Source organism: Peromyscus eremicus, chromosome 17, assembly GCF_949786415.1.
Source record: "Peromyscus eremicus chromosome 17, PerEre_H2_v1, whole genome shotgun sequence".
Classification (NCBI taxonomy): Eukaryota; Metazoa; Chordata; class Mammalia; order Rodentia; family Cricetidae; genus Peromyscus; species Peromyscus eremicus.
Window position 1 is genome coordinate 31,240,052 of NC_081433.1, and position 22,092 is coordinate 31,262,143.

Consider the following 22,092-nt stretch of genomic DNA (forward strand, 5'->3'; position numbering starts at 1 on the left):
TGTCATAACTCAACCTGTCCTGTACTTGCCTGATTTCATCAGGACCCAAAGCATTCTTTGAAAGCAGTACTCAGGTTAATTTGTTTTTCAAAAAGGATATCTAAAATTGTAAAACAGCTTGTGGAGGTCAGGTAGTATGCATATAAAATGCTTTGGAGTTTCAGTTTTCTCTCAGGTTTTATGATTTTTAAGATCTATGAAAAAGTCAGAACTTTGGGAAATTCTAACTTTTTAAAATCATATTATTTTGTCTGGCAAATTAAGTTGAGAATCAAAAACTAGAATGCATACAAAATGTCATTAACATCTTTGAGAACCAAACACTGTATGTAACATTAGCTCAATTTAGATATGCCTAAAAACACAAGTAAATAGTAATCTACCACAGCAATAGTTTCTTTTTCCTCTTGTGACTTAATAGTCCAGCAATTATGTTTATTATAGTCTGTAAGAAAGCCATATTTGGCATCGTGGATCCATTCTCATTGGTTCCTGCAGTCATTTGTCAGGTACCTCTCTGAAACAGCCAAAATGGTGGAGCTGAGAGAAAACAAGAATGCTTTCAGGAGGCCCTGAACTGCAAGAGATAAGGCTGTAGTGGTGGACCATGGTGTGGACCTTGCAAAATGGCCAGGCCTTCTTTCATTCCCTCTGTGAAAAGTTTTCCAGTGTGGTATTCCTTGAAGTAGATGTGAATGATGGCCAAGAGGTTGCCATGTAGACTTTGAAGTCAGATGCATGGCCAACCTTCCATTTTTTTAAAAGGGACAAAGAAATGTGAAATCACTACTAATGCATTTGCTTAATCATACTCTGAAAAGTATAACCAGGCAACAGTTTAAAATCTGTAACATTTTTGATTTTCAAAAAAAGAATGAAATAGTGAGATTCTAAAACCAACTGTCATTGCATGATAAATAATAACCAAATGGTAACTCTACCCTTTTACACAAAGAAAATATGTGCATGTAACAATTAATGAAAAAGGGGGCCATGAGTCTAAAAGGGAGCAAGGAGGGGTATTTGAGAGGGTTTGAGAGAGGAAATGGAAGATAAAAATAATGTAATTATTTTATAATCTTGAAAATAAAAGAAAAAAATAGAAATGTGAACCAGAGAGTAAAATAAAATAAAGTCTAAGAAAACAGTGTCATTGATAAGCCCTAACTCACAGATATCATACCTATAAATTACTCAATGAACTTCCTCTAAACTCTGTTTATATGTCTTCGTTATTATTTTATTAGTTTACTTATTGGACCGATCAAACAATGATGGATGATATACAGATAGATCAATGACCAATAGATGATAGATAAATAATAGATACCTAGAAGATGATATAAGTAGTTATGTAGATGCATAGGTAGATCCAATTTCTTTCAATATTTTCAATACATATTACAACATTCTTGCATAATTTTAAACTATATTTAGGATTCTCCTGTGTCTTTGATGAGTTGGTCGATTACCATGTAACAGAGGTCTTTATGGATGACTCCTGTTTGCTATGCAAATTGCCTTGTGTGGTGCTAATTCGGCCACTTGGTCCTCTTTCGAGGACTTATAATTCTTTCTTCCCTTTACTTTTAATCTACCGATATTACACTTTAAGTGAATTTCTGAAAGAAAACATAGATCTGATCCAGTCCTTCTGTTAATATCATAGTTCTCATGGTTAGACTATTTGCATGTGTGGTTGCTGCTGTCTTTAGGTACCTGATTTTATGATCTGTATTATTGTTCCAGTTGTTGTGGTGGTGGTGATTGTGATTGTCCCTCTGATCCTCCTTTTCTTTCTGCTTTAGGGTTATGCAGATTTATTTTAGTGTCCGCTGTAATTCATTATATTTTGACAATATCAATTTGTACTAATCTGTCAGTTGTTGCCTTAGGAATTACAAATACAAACACAACTTCAAATATAACCTGCAGTCAATATCTTAGACAAAGTGGTGCTCAGAAACCTTAACCACTATGAAGCTCCCTTGAACCTCCCTCCCTACTTATTATAGTTGTCTTTTCCATTACATTTTATACTGAAAATCTGCAAATAATGCTATTTCCTATCAATCACAAGCCTTTTTTTTTAATCCAAGAGTAAAATGGTCTATAGTTTGTTGTGTGAATCTAAATATGTATTATTCATCATCTCCTTTCCATTCCCTGTGTAACATTCTTTCTTCTGATTGTTCAGGTTATTTGTGTGTGTGTGTGTGTGTGTGTGTGTGTGTGTGTGTGTGTGACTATTTTAATTGTATTTATTTATTTACTTACTTATTGTATGTGGTTGGGTGTTATACGTATGTGCCATGTGTGGGGGGTGTAGGGGAGTTACACATATGTGCTATGTCTGGGGGTGTCATGTTGGAGGTGGTGACAAGACAACTTTGGGGAGTAGATTCTCTCCCTCTACCATGTGGGTTCCAAGGATCAAACTCTTCATCAAGCTTGGTGACAAGCACCTCCATTTTTTGAACCTGCTTGCCAGCCCCAGAGAACTTCTCTAATAATTCTATAATTCTCTCTGAGTAGAAATACTCGGTTTTCTTCATTGAAGAATATCTCTCTCTCTCTTTCTCTCTCTCTCTCTCTCTCTCTCTCTCTCTCTCTCTCTCTCTCTTAATATCTGGTCTTTTTCTTTGACTTTGGTTTTTATCAGTTTGGTTACGAAGTATCAATACACAAATTTTATTGGGTTTATTGTTATAGCAAAGTTTTAAGTTTGTTAAGTTTATTTTTCATTTGAATTAAGCATTTTGGTGCTGCTTTGTTCACTATGGCAAAGAATTGGAACCAATCTAGTTGTCAATCACCAGAAGAATGGATAAGTAAACTCCAGTATATGTTAAAATGAAATGCTAATCAACTCTAAAATATGAAGTTGAAAATTTGCAAGAAAATGGATGAACTTAAAATCCATAATATTGAGAAAGGTCACACATTTTTAGAAGGAAAAAAAAACCACATGTTCTCACCCATACACAGAATGTAACTAACAATTGTATATGTATAAACAAATGTACATGTGAGTATATTATAACTTAAAATAGAATAAGAAAGGCTAAATACAAGGAGATGAGAAAGGACTGAAGGCAGGTAATGGATATAAGTTATGAAAGATAATACAAAGATAACCAGCTTTCTGGTTCTAATTCTGTCCAGATTTTCTGTTTGTTTGTTTTGGTAATAGATAAGTCCATAAAATATATTCAATACTGAAAATGTAAAATTTAATGTAAAGTTCCACAGCTTCCATCCTGAGTACCCATTCTAACTGTACAGAAGTTTACTAAGTTGTATAGACATGAAGTCTGGTTAACTTTGTTGTGTGGTATTTTTTATTTATTTGCAAAGTGTATTAATAAAGTTCATAAAATTTAAAAAGTTCATTGTGATGGTCTATATAAACAAATAACTTTAGTAGACCTGGAAATACAATAATTTTCTATTATTTTCTCCAACTTTGCCAGTGGCAATAAATTTTATGCATCCAAATATATTCATGTTTCTTGAGTCCTTTTCCTTTTCAGTCTCTCGCTCTACCACAGTGAGCAGGACTTCAGACTCTGATTTACAACAGAATGAAAGAGAAAGCACACACTTGCCACTTCCCATCTAGATGAGCTTGGATAATTTGCCTGTATCTCTGGGGCAAATTCTGTGCTAATCTCATCAGGAAGATAAGAACTTCTTCTATCTTTACAGGATTAGGGAGAAGGAAAAATATTTTAAACTGCGGAAGACCTCTTGTCCCTGGTCCAGAGTAAGCACCTGTTACAAAGAAAGCAGTCCCCAAGAGTTGATTTAGTGTCACCGTCATCATTGCCACCGACGCCATCCAGGTAAGGAAGGACACAGCTTTGCTTATGGAGAACACTGGAATGTGGTGGCACTGTAATAGAACCCCTCAAGTGACACTCATCCTTTGGTCCTACAGTGGCAGCTTACCATTTCACTCATTATTTAAATCAACTGCCTTCTGTGTAGAACTGCTTTTCTGTCTCATGGTCATGTGTGACAATGTCACAAGTAACCATGTAACACATGTTTTGCTGATTTGCTCTCATAGGCCATACATAGTATATGCACAAGAAAAAAAAAACACTAAATTTTTGAATATCATCGAAAATGAGGGGAGGGTTGTTTAAAACTTGTTACTACTTCTAATGATAAGCAAAAGTCTAAACTAAGTGAAATATTAATAAGCATTCTTAGATCTGTCAGAGAAGTGAGATCACAGGACAAACTGCTATACTCCAAATTGAAGAAACGGTTAGACAGACATAGAAAATACAATGTACAATAGATGAAATCCCCGTGGGAAACAATGTTGTGGTGGGACATATCAATTATAATTGGCAGCTTGCTAGAGACTCTATATGAACAAATCTGAAAGTTAAACACTCCAGGGGGTTTTGCCTTTTCACACTTAGCTCATTACTTTTAATATAATGCCTTACAGGTCCATCTATACTTCTGCAAATTTCATCCTATGGCTGAAATTTTTTCCATTATGTGTACATACCACCTATTCTTTACCCATTCATCCACCGATAGCCACCTTGGTTGGTTCCATATTTGAGTGATTGTGAACAGTCCCACAGTAAATGTTAAGAGTGAGAGTGGTTCTTTGCTATGTTGATTTCATTTCCCTTGGGTATTAACCTACTAGTAGGGTGGCTATGTGAGAGGGGAGTTCTTACTTTCAGATGTTTTTAAGACCCTCTGTACTGGTTTCATAACCACCACCAGTGCACCAAGTTCCTATTTCTCTGCATCCCCACTGACATTTACTGTTGCTTTACCTTTGCAATAATAACCATTCTACCTGCAGTGTGATACCTCATTGTCATTTTGACTTACATTTCCCTGGTAGTCAGTAATAATGAGCTCTTGTCATATGATTGTTGGCCATTTGCCTATATTCTAAGAAGTATCTATTGATATCCTAGGTTTTTTAGTTAGATTTTTTTATTGTTGTTCCTCATATATTTTGGATACAAATCTTCTGTTGGATGAGTAATTTTTAAATATTTTTTCCCACTCTTCCAGTTGTCTTTCCATTCTGTGAGTATTCTTTTTGCTATTCAGAGGCTCCTTAGTTTGATAAAAATCCCTTTTGTCTACTTGTGTGTGTTCTCACATACATGAAGGTTATAAAAGTTGTTTAAGCAGGCCAAAATAGCTCAGGCAGGAGAGCATCAGACTTCAAAGTATATTTCATACAAACAGAAAACAGTAATTATTTTCTTATTAACAACAAAAATTAAAACCTTAGGAAACAGAATCATAAGAGCTCTAAAGAGGTCATGAGTTTTACTCTAGGACTTTTTTAAATAATTTTTTTATTAAGAGATTTTCTATTCATTTTACATACCAACCACAGATTACTCTGTCCTCCCTCCCTCCGGCCCCCAGCCTTACCCCCAGCCCACCCCCCATTCCCACCTCCTCCAAGGCAAGCTCTCCCATGGGGAGTCAGCAGAGCCTGGCACATTCAGTTGAGGCAGGTCCAAGCCCCTCCTTCCTGCACCAAGGCTGCGCAAAGTGTCTCACCATAGGCACTAGGTTCCAGAAAGCCGGCTCATGCACTGGGGACAGGTCTGGATCCCACTGCCTGGGAGCCCCCTATACATTTCAAGCTAAACAACTGTCTCGATTATCCAGAGGGCCTAGTTCAGTACTGGGTCCCAGGTGGAGTTCCAGGAGTCCAATCGATGAGAGAGAGGAGAAATTCTATTAGCAAGAGATATCGAGACCATGACTGGAAAAAGTACAGAGACAACTAGCCAAACTAGTGGAAATGCATGAACTGTGGACCAATAGCTGAGGAGCTCTAGGACTTCTACCAAGTCCTCACAATGACCATCAGAGAAGTATCTCCCTGTGGTTCTAACTAGAGAAGAGGGGAAAGGGGGATTATATCAGTTACTTTTCTATTGCTATGATAAAACACCATGACCAAGGCAACTTGTAAAAGAAAGAACTTAAATGAGCTTATGTCACCAGATAGTTAGAATCCATAATGGTGTGTTGTACACACCTCAAACCACAAACAAGAGGTAGAGAGCACAAACTTGAAATGGCAAGGGCATAGGTCTTTTGAAACTTCGAAGTCCACCCACCATCCCTGTTGACACACCTCCTCCAACAAGACCACACCTTCTAAACCACCACCTAGAGACCAAGTATTCAAGCTGATGAGCATAGAGGAGGCATTCTCAGGCAAGCCGGCATAGGAGAGCAAGAAGGAGGGCTGGATACAACCACGTTAAATGTGGCCAGAGCACTTTCTTCTTCATAAGCTCTTCTTCCACTAGGAAAAGTATCTTACTACAGGCCATTCTGCTGGGCTCCTAGCCAACCTGAGGGAAGGAAAGTATCCAACTTCAGCCCTCTCCTGCTGTCCTGCAATAACTATGGTGAGCATGCACAAAGGATGGGAAACATGGGCGACGTTCACAGCGGGAGGCTTAAGACCAAATTCAGGCTCATAGAGCACCTTCCTCCTCACATCCCACTAGCATATCAATAAAGGCCATTTACTAGAGCTCCATTCACTCAGTATATCATGTTTTCATGTCAACAAAACTGCAAGGCATACCAAAAGATAGGAGGAAGACAAAAACAAACGAACTTAAAGGACCTGAGCGGGAGCTTCCAGGTAAGATGACTGTGAACTAGAAACTACATTTGTGTGACTCGGTGAAGAAGAGCCAGAATATGAAAAAAATAAACGCAATTCTCAAGAGAGAGAATAAAGGCTTTGCACACTCACCAGAGTGCAGATAAAAGTCTACTAACACACCAAAACCAAACGCAGGCCGCAGGAGGATCAGCCCGGATACTCAAGTCTAGAGGGGGAGATAGCTTCACTCCTAATGGCTGAGACCAGAAAATAAACCTGGAGTTTGATGGGCCTGAGCTAGGCATCCTTGGAGTCATCTGTCTGCTGCACAACTTGAGAACACCGAAGCTGCAACCTTCTCCTGGACATACACCGTTGTGTCCTGTGACATCGACAGCATAATAATGCTTAGGAAGTCTGGAAATACAAAGACGGTCCCTGCACCTGTACAGATCTGAGAGAACCTGCTCATCCCACAGACTGCAAAGCTGAGTAAGGCCAGCAGAGGCCTCTGGTACACAAAGAAGGGCAAGTACCAAGAAGAAGACAGCTCTGGGTAGCATGAGACATTTGCCCAATGTGAAGTAAGCATAGGAAGTTCAATTAACAGATACTCAGGCATGTAACTGCCATCCTCAACCTCAGGGCCTAGAAGGAACTACTCTAGCGTTCCATCCATCCCCCTTCCTGTGTTTCTCTTTTTATCTTTTAGCAGTACTCTTATTTTATGAATTTAAAAACATTGCAGAGTCTGGGGGACTGGCTCACGGTTTAGCAGCCACTTCCTTGCATTTGCAGAGGACCCCGCTTCAGTCCCCAGCACCCACATAGTGGCTCACAGCCATCTGTGACTGCAGTTCCAGGGGATTCCACACCCTTTTCTGGCCTCCTCTGGCACCAGGTTCACATGTGGTACACACATACACACACACACACACACACACACACACACATACACACACACACACATACACACACACACACACACACGTACAAGTTAAACATCCATATATATAAAATAAAACACAGAGTCTAAATTTTTTTAAAAATTAAACAAATAAAAGATGTTAAAACATTATGTTTTATCCTAATGCATGGAGTCTTTTGTTGACACTTTTTCCATTTTTCTTTATTAAGAAATTTTCTACTCACTCTACATACCACTCACAGATCCCACCTCCTCCCTCCTCCCATCTCCCAGCCCTCCCTCTCAAGCCACCCCCCATCCTCACATCCCCCAAATCAAGGTCTCCCATGGGGAGTGTTGATACTTTTTTATTGGTCAATCATTTTTTATGTCTCTATGTTACCATTTTGACCCTTGTGTTTTCCCTTCTCTTTTCCCTGCTACTATATATTTAAAAGTATTTTAACTTGGTTGGTTTAAAAACTCATTATTTCTTATTTCACTAATTTTATTTGTTTAACTTTGTTATTGTTAGAAAGGTGTTTTTTTTATCATTTTTCTTTTCCTTTTCCTAATCTTTTGCCCTTTTCTCTGCCCTTCTGTAACATTTCTCTCCAATATTTTTGCCTTTATTTAAACTTGCTTCTCTATTATCCCACTTCCCTGCCTCTTTTCATTAATTCTGTTAACTGATGTTTCCATACTTACTCTGAATACCTTTTTGTACTCACTCCACTGGTCTTTATATGTACACTCCTCTAGTCCTGCCACTTTCAGTTTTATATTTATTTATATTGTAAAGTGCAATGTTGTTGCTGTCATAGAAGTTATTTTCTCCTCTCTGAGTAATTCTAGCGATTGAACCCTCAAGAGAAGGCTTCTCAACAATAAGATCCCCAAATGTGCCAGGTGGCAGTGGCACAAGCCTTTAACCACAGCACTCGAGAGGCAGAGCTAGGCACAACTCTGTGAGTTTGAGGCCAGCCTGGTCTACAGAGCGAGATCCAGGACAGCCAGGGCTACACAGAGGAACCCTGTCTTGAAAACAAACAAACAAACAAAGATCCCCGAATGAAAACAGAAGAGATGTCAAAACCAACACACGGGCATGAAAACAATCACAACACCAAAATGAAAACCAGGGATCTAAATGATTGTATGGTCACAACTTCCCAAACTCCCTGAAAAAGAAAGGAAAGAAAGAAAGCTCTTCCAGAGGACCCAGCTTTGATTCCCAGCACCCACCTAACAGCTAACCATTGGCTGTAGCTCCAGCTCTAGGAGAGCCGATGCCCCATTCCGGTCTCTCTGGGTACCAGGTATGCACGCGGGGCACAGACACCTATGCAGGCAAAATACCCATGCACATTAAATAAATAGATAAAGAAATAAATAATTCTTTACAGAGAAGAAAAGAAACACTGCTAAACTCATTGTATGAAGCCTCTCTTTTCATGTATTGAAACCATATTTTAAAAAACTCAAAAAAAGAACGCTATATAGCAATTTCCCTAAAAACTAAGCACAAAAATTCTTCATGATGTATTTACAAATTTAATTCAAAGATTTTAGCAGATTGTATGTGAATGTGTATGTCTCTATGTCTGTATGTGTTTCTTGTGCATTTACTTTGGCTCTTTCTTTTCTATTTGTTTGTTTGTTTGTTTTATCCAATTCTGACTTACTTGTTTTTGTTTTATCTTAACATTTTGTTTTTGGTTTGTTTTTGTTTTTGTTTTTTTTATTCTTTTAGGTGACCATTTTCTAAGAAGAGAGAGAAAGAAAAGGTGTGGATTTGAATGGGAGGGGAAGTAAGGAGGAACTGGTAGGAGTTGGGGGAGGGGAAACTAATCAGAATAAACTGTATAAAAAAAAGTCTATTTTCTTTGTTGTTGTTGTTGTTTTGTTTTTTGTTTTTGTTGCTGTTTTGTTTTTGTTTTGTTTTTCAAGACAAGGTTTCTCTGTGTAGCTTTGGAGCCTGTCCTAGATCTCCCTCTGTAGAGCAGGTTTGGCCTCAAACTCACAGAGATCTCACAGAGATCCTCTTGCCTCTGCCCTCCTGAGTGCTGGGATTAAAGGCGGGCTCCACCACCGCCCAGTAAAAGTCTATTTTCAATAACAGAAAGTAGAAAACATTATTAGACAAATAGAAGAGTCTATGATAAAGAGGTCACTTTTTCAAGAAAACAAGACAATACTTAAAGTTTATGAGCATAACAGTAGAGCATCGAAATATGTAGGAAAAACTAATAGAACTGGAGAAATATGTAAATCCACTATTATAATTCAGAACCACTCTATCAGAAGTACACAGATCAAGAAGACAGAAGATCAGCAAATACTGCAACACCTCCTTAATCAGGTGGATAATTTAATATCTATAGACTACTTCATCCAAAAAAAAGCAGATTATAGTTTCCAACCATACATGGAACGTGAATAAATGGAGATCACATTCAGACCCATCAAGAAAAACTTAACAAATCTGAAAGAATAGAAATCATACCATGTTTGCTCTCAGACCATAACAGAACTATACTAGAAATCAATAACAGAAAGATAGCTGGACATTCAACACCCGCCCCCAAACAAAACCCTGAAGATTAAACAATATAATTCTAAAAAATAGAAGACTCAAAAAATCCAGAATCCAAAAATTGTAATTATACCTTAGAAAATGTAATTAGCCCCATAAGCCCATAGGGAGTGGCACTATTAGGAAAAGATATGGCCTTGTTGAAGTAGGTGTGGCCTTGTTGGAGGAAGTGTGTCACTGTGGGGGGCTGGCTTAAAGGTCTCCTATGCTGGTTATGCCTAGTTCAGACCACTTCCTTTTGCCTATGGATCAAAGATGTAGAATTCTCAGCTCCTTCTCCAGTAGCATGTCTGCCTGCAATCTGCCACCACCTGCCATGATGAAAATGGACTAAACCTCGGAAACTGTAAGCCTCCCAGATTAAATGCCTTCCTTTATAAGAGTTGCTGTGGTCGTGGTGTCCCTTCACAGCAAGAGAAACCCTAAGACAGCTTTACATGCTGGTAAATCCAAGTGGGCAAGAGGGTGGATACAGGAGTTTGTTCTTAGAGGAAGTGGCAAGCTTCAGGTTCTGTTAAACAGAGTGATAGAGGAACCTGATTCTTCTTCTGGCCTACACACACACACACACACACACACACACTCTGATGCTAGCATCCACATACTCATGTGTGTACAGTGCACATACATATTAAATTAAATAAATAAATAATTTTTTGAATTAGCTATAAGACCATGAAATGACAGAGAAGAACCTTGGATGTATATTACTACATAAAAGAAGCCAGTATGAGCTGGATGGTGGTGGCTCACACCTTTAATCCCAGCAATTGGGAGGCAGAGGCAGGTGGATCTTAGTGAGTTCGAAGCCAGCCTGATCTACAAAGCAAATTCCAGGACAGCCAGGACTGTTACACAGAGAAACCCCGAAAAAACAAACAAACAAACAAAAAGAAGCCAATGAAAGACTATCTAGTATATAATTCCAATAAGATTAAGACAAAAGTATAGAGTATTGGTTCTCACCTTTCCTAGTGCTGTGACTCTTTAATACAGTTCCTCATGTTGTGGTGACTCCCAACCATAAAATTTTGTTGCTACTTCCTAACTGTAATTTTGCTAGTGTTATGAATTGTAATGTAAATATCTGATATTCAAGATATCTGATATGTGACCCCAGGAGTCACAACCCACATGTTATAAAGACAGTCTATGTAGCTAGAGTTTTCCTGCCTGGCCCACAGTCAAGACAAATCTCTCTCACCTGCCAGTCCCACAGCCACTCAGACCCGACCAAGTAAACACAGAGACTTATATTGGTTACAAACTGTATGGCCGTGGCAGGCTTCTTGCTAACTTTTCTTACAGCTTAAATTAATCCATTTCTATTAATCTATACCTTGCCACGTGGCTCGTGGCTTACTGGCATCTTCACATGCTCTTTGTCATCATGGTGGCTGGCAGTGTCTCTCTCACTCAGCCTTCCACTTCCCAGTTTTATTCTCCTCCTTGTCCCGCCTATACTTCCTGCCTGGCCACTGGCCAATCAGTGATTTATTTGTTGACCAATCAGAGCAACACATTTGCCATACAGAACATCCCACAGCAAGTCTATAAGTCAGTGGTGACCAGTGGTTGCAGGACTAAGTGAGGAATGAATAGAGTTTTGTCAGGGTGAAAATACTCCATACAATGTTTAATTAGTAATGGATACATGCCATTATATGTATGTCAAAACTTACATAGTTTACAACACACAGAGTACACTTTTATAAAGTACAAATTTGAGATAATAAGGATAAAGGTTCATGAGTATAACAAATGTGCCACTGTAGATAGGGATGTCAAAGGTTGAAGAGACTGTTCATTCATTTAAAAAAAAAGAGTATAGATTTGAAAATGAGATAATATAAATGTAAGTTCTGATTCCACAACTTACTAGCTGTCTAGCCATGGTTGATCTTAATTTTCCCATGGTAGATATGGACCCAGTAATAATCTTTCTACTTGTTTCAGCAAAAACTGATGAAATTGAAAAAAAGAAAACAATTCAAAATAATAGTTGAAAATTTAATTTTATCCTGACCCCACAATCCCTCTTTCACGTAGCCAATGTAATATGCTTTAAAAGAAACTGAATGTCTCTTAGAAGCAAATCAGCTTCCGGAGACTTCTGCACCTAAGCTGTAAATATGTGTCAGATGAGGGTGTTGCATCCTCTCATTCACATTGTCGTTCATACTTTTTAAGGAGAAAATGTAAGATAAAAAGGTGTAAACAAAATCTAATTCATCTTTCTGGTATTACAGAGCTATCACCCCAAATTATGCAGATTTCTATCTCCACTGCAATCCATTCTATTCTCTATTTCTCCATTCTTAGTCTGAACTCCACTTGTGTATTTCACGGACAGCAATTTTAGCATAGTCTCACAACGCTCAAATCCAATCCCCTCCTCAGTTATTAGTCGACCTCACAATCCCATCTTCGTGTTCATTGCTTCTGTCCATGTACCACTATTTCTCACTTGCCGTCTCTGATCTTCCCTACTCTTCCTTACCACATCTCATTTCCCTTCACACATCATTTTCCTCCCGAGCCATCTGTGATCGACTGAATCTGGTCAAAGCATTTACCACTCCTCTCATCACGTAGTACAGTCCACCTTTCCTCTTACCTTGCTACACTTAGACATATGACTTGTTTGACCAATGGAACAAGCAAATGTGCCTCAAATAAAGTCTTGCTAAACCCATGTACCTTGAGCTTGTTCTCTGTGATATGAAACCACATTGATAAAATCTAGCCAGTGTAGCCTCAGGAATGAACCCAAGGAACGGGACCATTCAGCCAACTCATTGATTGTTGAGAAATAATCATTATTTGCTATATTCATTTTGTGATGGTTTGTCAATAAACAATAGCTTACAGAAATACTGTCTCTTTCTTTCTCTGCTGATAGCCCTGTTTGGGGCTCATTGATTCTTCTCTGGATTTTAAAAACAGAAGGATAGCTGGTTTCTGTGACTCCTATACTCACCTCATAGAACCATCCAAAAGCTACCATCTTTACTGAATGTATATAGAATTATATCTCCTATATTTACATTTTTCAGTTAGCAGTTCCTCTCAGTAATAGCTCAAGTTTTTTATTATTCTCCACCCAGGTTATTAATGCCAATCTCATTTTCAACAACGTCTACCACCTTGCATTCCTGTGAGATTTTCAATTATGTTTTTATTACAACTAATTGTCTATTTGCATGATCCATTTATCCATTTATTCTATCATTTATACTAAACTGTTGGTGAGCAGTTACCTAAATTACTGACTGTTATATAAAAATTTTACAATGCCGAGGAAACATGGTTTTAGGTTGTTTTATTTGAGTTTCAGATTTGAAAACAAGAAATCTATACATGTCTATTTTACAGATGATAAAACAAGCTCTGAAAGTTATGAACTCTCCTTATGTCTTGGAGCATCAGCATCTTAAGTGAAAATGTTTTTCTAATTCTTAGCAAACTATAATGTGTCCTAATTACTCCTCATTTTCAGAACACTACAGAACTGCCTATTTCCAAAAGAAACTCAACTATTGTATCAAAACAAGGCTCTGGGAATGCTGTGTAATACTGCAGAATATTTATCTGACACCATTTTATAAATAATACCATGAATGTCTTTTCTTTAATGTGAAATATACAGTAATAAATTTGACAAATAATACTCTTATTGTGGTCAGTCCTTAACTAGCACAAGCCCTCCCCCAGCATCTTCAGAGAAAGCTTATCTTCCAATAGGGTCACCCTGGTAAAATCAACATAGTTAATCTTCATGTGCAATATAGCTGGCTGAAAGCCAGTGGAATCAAAAGGGCAAGTCTGAGCAAGGAAGAAAACAGACAAGTGCGGGCGAGCAAAGGAGTAAAATACCCCTTGGATAGATGCAATATATAACAGACTCTATTTTGCAGAGAATGTGCGCTCTCATGGCTTGTGAAAGTCAGCGATTGCTCCTTCTTCCACTTACCTGTTTATGACCATGGATACTTTAACTAATTTCTCTGTGCCTTGGCTCATTAGTCAGAAAAAAATAATAATAATTGTCTTTTACATGGTTCTTGTGGATTCAGCTGAGTGATTAGAGTCCCTTCTGCAACATCTGATATATAGCAAGAAAGTAATAAGTAGTAATAATTTTAATTGCTAGACAGTAAAGATGTTTTCAGAATAGAGTGACTGCACATAATCAAGGTGTAAACAGTGTCCCCAAATTGAAGCTGTTTGATTAACTCTGATACAGTTTTTAGCATTTTCATAACTTAACAAATCACATGTTAAAATTAATGAAACTATTGTGATTAATTTAGACAGGATCAATTCAACCCCCAAATTCTGAAGGAGTGCTTCTTCCCTAAGGGACCTGACCACTCAGACATCATTGGAAGAACAGGGCTTTGATAGCATTGAGGAAAGTGCACATGAGTAGCCGACTACTGTGCCCATCATAATTGTCCCCCTTTGCCCCCTCCACTCTGTCATCTTTCATTGTTCAACCTGCTGTAATCTGACATCTGCTCCCCCTGCTCGTGAAGTCACCATTGATTGTCAAACTGCCGATTTCAATCAACATGTTTGGTTCTCATGTGACACACAACATGGTTGATTACTTATTCCTTCTATAAATGCATCTTTTTTTTTGATCATGTGATATGGTACTTCACTGATTTCCTCCTTCCCTCTCTTTAAATAACTTTTCCTCTTCTATTTGGTCTAATATATCTCAGTACTTTTATTATTTTTCTGCCTACCATCTATATGCTAATAACTGAAAATTTATATCTTCAGCCAACATTTGCAGACCTATGTGTTCATTTCCTTGCTTGGCTTTTGGGTGTTCATCTACATGGCATCATAACATTAGCATTTCAAAAACTGAATTTTTCATTTCTCTAATATATCGCCTCCTCTAGTCTAGTCTTTTTTTTTTGTTGTTGTTGTTGTTGTTGTTTTGTTTTGTTTTGTTTTGTTTTGAGACAGGGTTTCTCCATGTAGTTTTGGTACCTGTTCTGGAGCTCAGTTCAGGCTGACCTCGAACTCACAGAGAGCCACTTGGCTCTGCCTTCCAAGTGCTGGGATTAAAGGCGTGCACCACCACCACCCAGCTCCTCCTCTAGTCTTAAACTATTTCTACAAATATACTATCAGACACCTCCAACATATATACATACATTTACTGAAACCAAAAGTCTGGGTACATCTTGACACGTCTTTTTTATTCCCATCTAGTCTTAAACTATTTCTACAAATATACCATCAGACACTTCCAACATATATACATACATTTACTGAAACCAAAAGTCTGGGTACATCTTGACACGTCTTTTTTATTCTCATCTTTAATATTCTACAGTTCGCCAATTTTGTCTTCAGAATACTCTGACTCAATTCACTGTCCTTCATTTTCACTGCCAACATTCCCATCTAAGCTATCCCAATTCCTTCTAAACTAATATAACTTCCTGTTCCCAACAACTACTTTCTTTCACTCTTATCCCGCCCTGATGTGTTGTCTATATTATAGCCAATGTGGTCTTTTTAAAAGTCATTGGTGAAATGTCTCTCTCCTTAACCTTCCAATGCTTTGGGGTGGGGGGGGACACATATAAATGACTTGGCATGGCTGTAAGAGCCTGCATGGTGTGGCATTTGTCAATATTGCAATGTCCCTATCACCTACCTGATGTCCACATCATCCATGTCCATCTCATCCTTTGCTATATTTGTCTGCATTAATTACTCTAGATGTCCTGACCTTCTTTCTAGTTTCTTGGATATATCAGACCTTTTCATAACCATGAGGCTTCTTTCATTCTGACCCCTAGCTTACTATCTACAGACATTCTGCCTTCCACACACATATTCATTTTCATACATGAGAAAGGCCTATTCTGATTGTTTTTGTTGAAAGAATTGCCTCTTGCTGGGTTTCTTAAGGCTCATTATTTTCCTTTACAGTGCGTATCACAATCTCTAATTATAAATTTTTTGTAATTATAAAAATACACCTGGCCTAATGATACAGACTTATAATCACAGATACTCATAATTTTGCTGTATGGTTAACACTAACTAAAATTTAGAGTCCTTATTAACTTAATTATCTATGTGTACATATTCCCAAAACCTACCTCACTTTACAGCAATTATTCATGGTCTTCTAAAATCTATACACCAAACTACATTATAGTAACTTGTCATTTTAATCTAACTAAATACAGTCCTTGATAAAAGTTATTTCACTCTTACAAGAAAATAGATCTCAGAAAAAGAAACATAAATTCAATTAAATTCAGCTTCAAGTTTCACTGTCAATAATGAATAAAAATTCTCTAATCCACCTAAATCTACTGTATTTCAACAAACTACCTGTTTGTCTTCTTGTACCTCTGTCCTGTCCTTAACTAATTTATTAGAACTACACCAACTTCACTATACCAATTATTTTAAGGGAAATGACGTTAGCAACATTTAGTCTTTAACATCTCGAATAGGAAATCCCCATTAGTATGATAAATAATGTATTTGGCAGGGAACTGGCAAGCCATCTTAATCAGAAAACTTTCTGGCTGACAATCACAGAAAATTGAGACCACAAAGCATATCTTAAATGTTTCAGCACTTGGATTTTCCTAAATACTTCTTTTAAGTTCTTTCTGAACAACTTGCACAAAGATCAAAACATGCTAATTTCACCATTGCTAGCCAGCATCATAAAAGAGAAGTTTAAAAGCGAGAGGATAAATTTACTAACTTAGAAACAACAAAACAAAATGTTTCATGGCTTTATTGAAAAGAATCAATGAGATAAAAGATTTTTCTTATTTGCAAAATGAAGTGATTGAACTCAGTGATAGTGAAAGATATATCCAAAAACTAAATTCTGATTTTTCCTTTAGAATAAATAGTACATATTTCTTCTTCTCAAACTAGAAAGTAATGTCACATATTTTTTGCCATGTCGATATTTTACTTTATATTTATTAATATATTGTTTATAGAATTGGTTAGAGTAGATGTCAGCTCATTTTTGCCTCTCTGAGTAGAAATACTTCATTGCTCTGTCTCAGCAAAGACAAGCAGCCAACTTGAAGGACATTCTGCCAGCCCTGCTCTTCTCTCCTTTGTTTCCTACTCCACTCCAAGTTTATTAAAAACATGCACAGTCCAGCCAGGGAAGCAAGGAGACTAACCCCAGATCTTCACCTCTCCCTCTTCTTCTCCAAATCCAACCCCCAGCCTCACTCCCAATTCTATAGCCCACCACCTGCTGCAGCTGTCCCTCCCTCCTGACCCACATTCCAATGGATCACACAGATCGTCTCTTCCAACCTTCCTTTCCACCACTTACCACATTTCCACAGCCCCCGACATCAGTACACATTCCCTGAAAACTTATAGGCCACTCCAGCCAGAAGGATGTAGGCTAACTACAGGAATTCACCTCTCCCTGTTCTTCTCAAAATCCAATCCCTTGGTATCAGCCCCCCTTTGTAGCAGACCACCTGTTGTCTCCTCCTTCTCCTCCTCTCTGCTCCCATCTCCAGTGAATCACACAGTCCTCCTCCAACCTTCTCCGGACTCATCCTCTCATCCAAGCCCCCATTCCCAGGGGACTAAGCAGATCTTCATGGAACATCCTGTTTTCCTCTTCCTGTGAACCCCCTTGGCACACCATTCCTAACCTGTCCCCATTCCCAAGTATCAGCTCCCAATACCTAGAAACACATTTTACCTGGAACTCCCAGTGGCCACACCTAGTAGGATCCCAGAAGAATTCATCCATTGATGGTGGGACTGCAAGCTTGTACAGCCACTGTGAAAATCAGTGTGGTGGTTCTTCAGGAAAATGGGTATTAATCTTCCTCAAGACCCAGATATATCTATCACTCATGTTCATATACCCAAAGGATGTATCATCTTACCACAGAGATATTTGTTCAATCATGTTCATTGCTGCTTTTTTCATAATAACCAGAAATTAAAACTACCTAGATGCTACTTAATAGATGAATTGTTAAGAAAATGTGGTATATTAACATAATGGGATATTGCTCAGCCATTAAAAATGAAATCATGAAATTTGCAGGTAAATGAATGGAGCTGGAAAACAATCACCCTGAATGAGGTAACCAAGACAAATATGGTATGTATTCACTTATATGTAGATATGAGCTGTTAAATCTATGGTAACCAAGCTGTAGAACCACAGAGGTTAAATATAGAGTAAGGGACTGGGTGATCAGACAGATCCCCCTAGGAAAAGGGAAATAAGAGTGTTATGGATTATGGATGGATGGAGTGGGAAGTAGAATGAGGGGTTCAAGTGGGGAGAGAGAGGGAACAAAGAGAAAGTGGGGAAATATGGGGACAGACAGCTAAAATTAAGGGCAATTTGAGGGTTAGTGGGGAAACTTACTTTAGTAGAAGCTTACTAAAATATATACCTAAATGAAGGTGATCTAAATGAAACCACCAAATAATGGGCTCCAACTTGGCCATCTCTCCTCACCAAATGAAGCAATAACAGAATTGGATCACATCTAATTGAGTTGTTGGCAAAAAGAGTCCCATGGGTACCCCAAAACAACCAAGGCTGTTGCCAAGACTATTGGGTGTGCTCCACAAACTGTTGGCAAGGCCTCCTCATTGCTGAAGACAACACCAACACAACTCACTGAATGTGGAGAAGTTGTGTTGGTGCCTACATAGAGCCTTCACCCCTACATTCCAGCATTTATGGTACAGAAAAGTCCTCTGCATGCTACTGAAGGAGAAAGGTAAACACCAACTTCACCACAAACTCTTTGATCTACAGTGATGTCCTGTCTGCAAGATATGCTGGTGCTACAAAGCTTTAGGGAGTAACCAACCAATATCTGATTTGACTTAAGGCCACTCCACAAGGTGGAACCAATACCTGACTCTGCTTTGGTGACAGAGAACCTGACATTAGACAGCCCAGAGATCTAGGATAAAACCAAACATTACTGTTCTACTAAAAGAATGTGACAATAAAATACCCTTAATGATAATTCTGCTATACTCATAGATCACTGCCTTGCTGAGCCAATATCAGAAAAGCTTCCTTCTGCAGCAGATGGAAACAATAGAGAGATTCAGTCAGACAATATACAGAGAGTAAGAGACCTGAAACTCTCAGCCCTAAACAAGATGTCTCCATCAAATCCCTCCCCTTAGGGCACAAGGAAGCCTGTGGAAGAGAAGTGGGGATAGAATGGGAGAGCCGAGAAGATGGAGAATATCAAGGAAACAAGGTCCTCTAAGTCAACAGGATTGACGCACATATGAACTCAAAGAGACTGAGGCAGTATGCACAGGGCCTGCATGGGTCAGCACCAGATGGGTCCTAGAGCTGAAAGGAGAAGTGGATGCATGTCCCATCCCTAACTCAGAAGCCATCTCCAGTTGATAACCAATTGCAAATGAAAATTTACTTTCCTCCAAGGGAGCCTCACGGGGGAAACAAACTACTCTTAAGGGTAGGCTGCATGTTCAGCAGTAGATGGCCAACAGAAAAGGAACTCAGCAGTCTGGAGGTCTCTTGTCTCATAATGTTGTAGCGGGGCTTTTAAAAATAAATTTTATTTGTTTTTACTTTATTTATGTATTTGTTACTCTCTTTCTACCCTACATATCCTTTGTGTATATATTATGGCTTCCAATTTAATGTTTTTATGGGATTCCTGACTGTGTGAGTGAGTGGGTCTCTGATTCTTGTGGCTATTCTTGGGCTCCTTTCTTTCTGTTTGTTTACTTTGTTCTATTCTGATGTGGTTTTTATTGTTGTTGTTGTTTTATTTTATTTTATTAATATTCCTTAGAAGCCTGTTTGTTTTCTGCTGAGAGACAGAGGGAGTAGATCCAGATGGGAGGGGAGGTGTGGAGGAACTGGGAGAAGTAGAGGGAGTGTAAGTGCAATCAGGGTATATTACATGAGGAAAAATTATTTTCAATTAAATGAGAAAATATACATATATCACATACACACACATTGTCATATTAACTGCAGACATAACTTTTTCAAGTCTATTGAGGGTAATAGTCAATGTCTTTAATGAACCATGGAGTAAACACAACTCTTTCAAAATGCATTTCAAGCAGCTTCTCGTAGTTCAGCTACACCTTATACCTTATGAAGTCACTTTGCTCAGACCCTTATTCATACTCGTTAGAAATTATGCTAAAAATAACTATTATAATAAAACAAAGGGACTGGGGATATCATCCAATGATAGACTACTGAGCTAATGTGTGTGGAGCCTTAGAAATGATCCCTAGCACTGAAAAATATCAAACAAAATGTACTTCTGTGGAAGTAAAAGATTCTGAGATCGTTTGTGGTTGGGTTCCAATTGTACCCCGCCACTTGGGCCATCAGAACCTCATACATTATAAGTAGACATCAGTGCTGGCAAAAGATGTAATGGATGATTTATGGGAAGTCCCAGTGGGAAAATCATACCATAAAACCCCTAAATTTGCAATGGTGAGCAATTATGTGGACATAGCTGTTAAATCTATAATAACCAAGCTGTAGAACCACAGAAGTTAGATATAGAGGAAGAGACTGGGTGATCAGACAGATCTCCCTAGGAAAGGGAAATAGGATTATTACAGATTATGGACAATAGAGTGGGGAGTAGAATGGGAGGATCAAGTGGGGAGAGAGGGAACTGTAGCTGGAGTTTTTCTGGTCCTGCCTTGCCCACAGTCAGGACAAATCTCTCTCACGCCAGTCCCACAGCAGCTCAGGCCCAACCAAGTAAACACACAGAGACTTATATTACTTTTAAACTATATGGCCATGGCAGGCTTCTTACTAACTGTTCTTATATCTTAAATTAACCCATTTCTATTAATCTACAAGTTGCCACGTGGCTCGTGGCTTACCAGTATCTTAACATCTTCTCATGGCAGTGGCTGGCAGCATCTCCCTGCCTCAGCCTTCCACTTCCCAGAATTCTCCTCTCTCCTTGTTCCGCCTATACTTCCTGCCTGGCTACTGGCCAATCAGCTTTATTTATCAATCAATCATCCACAGCAGGGAACAGAGAGAAACTGGGGAAATATAGGGACAGACAGCTAAAATTTCAATATTTTGAAAAAAGACAGTCTTTTCATTATTACAATTTTTATCATATTACCCAGCTGTGGTACAATTTGTTAGCCAGACTAGGCAACAACATGTGACCATAAAGTGACAATTTCCCATTTGAACTGAATCCTTCGTATCAACAAGCTCAGAAAGCTGAGACCTCATGTCACCACCATCACATCAACACTTTTTCCTTGGCCCACTCCTATTGCTCAAAAAAAAAAAATCATTGCAAAGGACCAGCTTATGGAAGACACAAATGCCAACCTTGGTTTACATGCAGATCACCTCACTATACGATCTGATTATCTCAGTATATGGAGGAGAACAACTACAGACTAATTCTGGAAGTTTTTTGCTGATGTATCTGGTTACCAATTTATACAATAAAATCTGGTTAGAGATTAGAAGGTGTAAGGATTTAAAGGTAGTGGAAAGTTGTCTCTCTAATTGATTAAAGTTTTAGACAAAAAAAATAATTAGAAAAATCAAACACAATTGACAGAAAGAACACCTACAGGTAAATGACATTGGTTATAAGTATGAAAATCTTTCTATTAAAAGTAATCACTAGACTGGGAGTGTAACTCAGTGGTAGAAGTACTTGCCTGGTATGTGTGAATCCCTGAAGAAGAAGAAGAAAAAAATGCTGAGACCTACCCAAGAGCTCTCATCATAGAACAGGCATTAATCAAGTAGACAAAATGGCTCAGCAGGATATCAACCAGTCTGTGGCTTTGCCTATTCTCATGCTTGAGTAATTGTCACATGAAGATATGGATATGGTAACAGAAATAGAAGTTAGATACCAGCCGAACATCATGGGCTTCTATTTT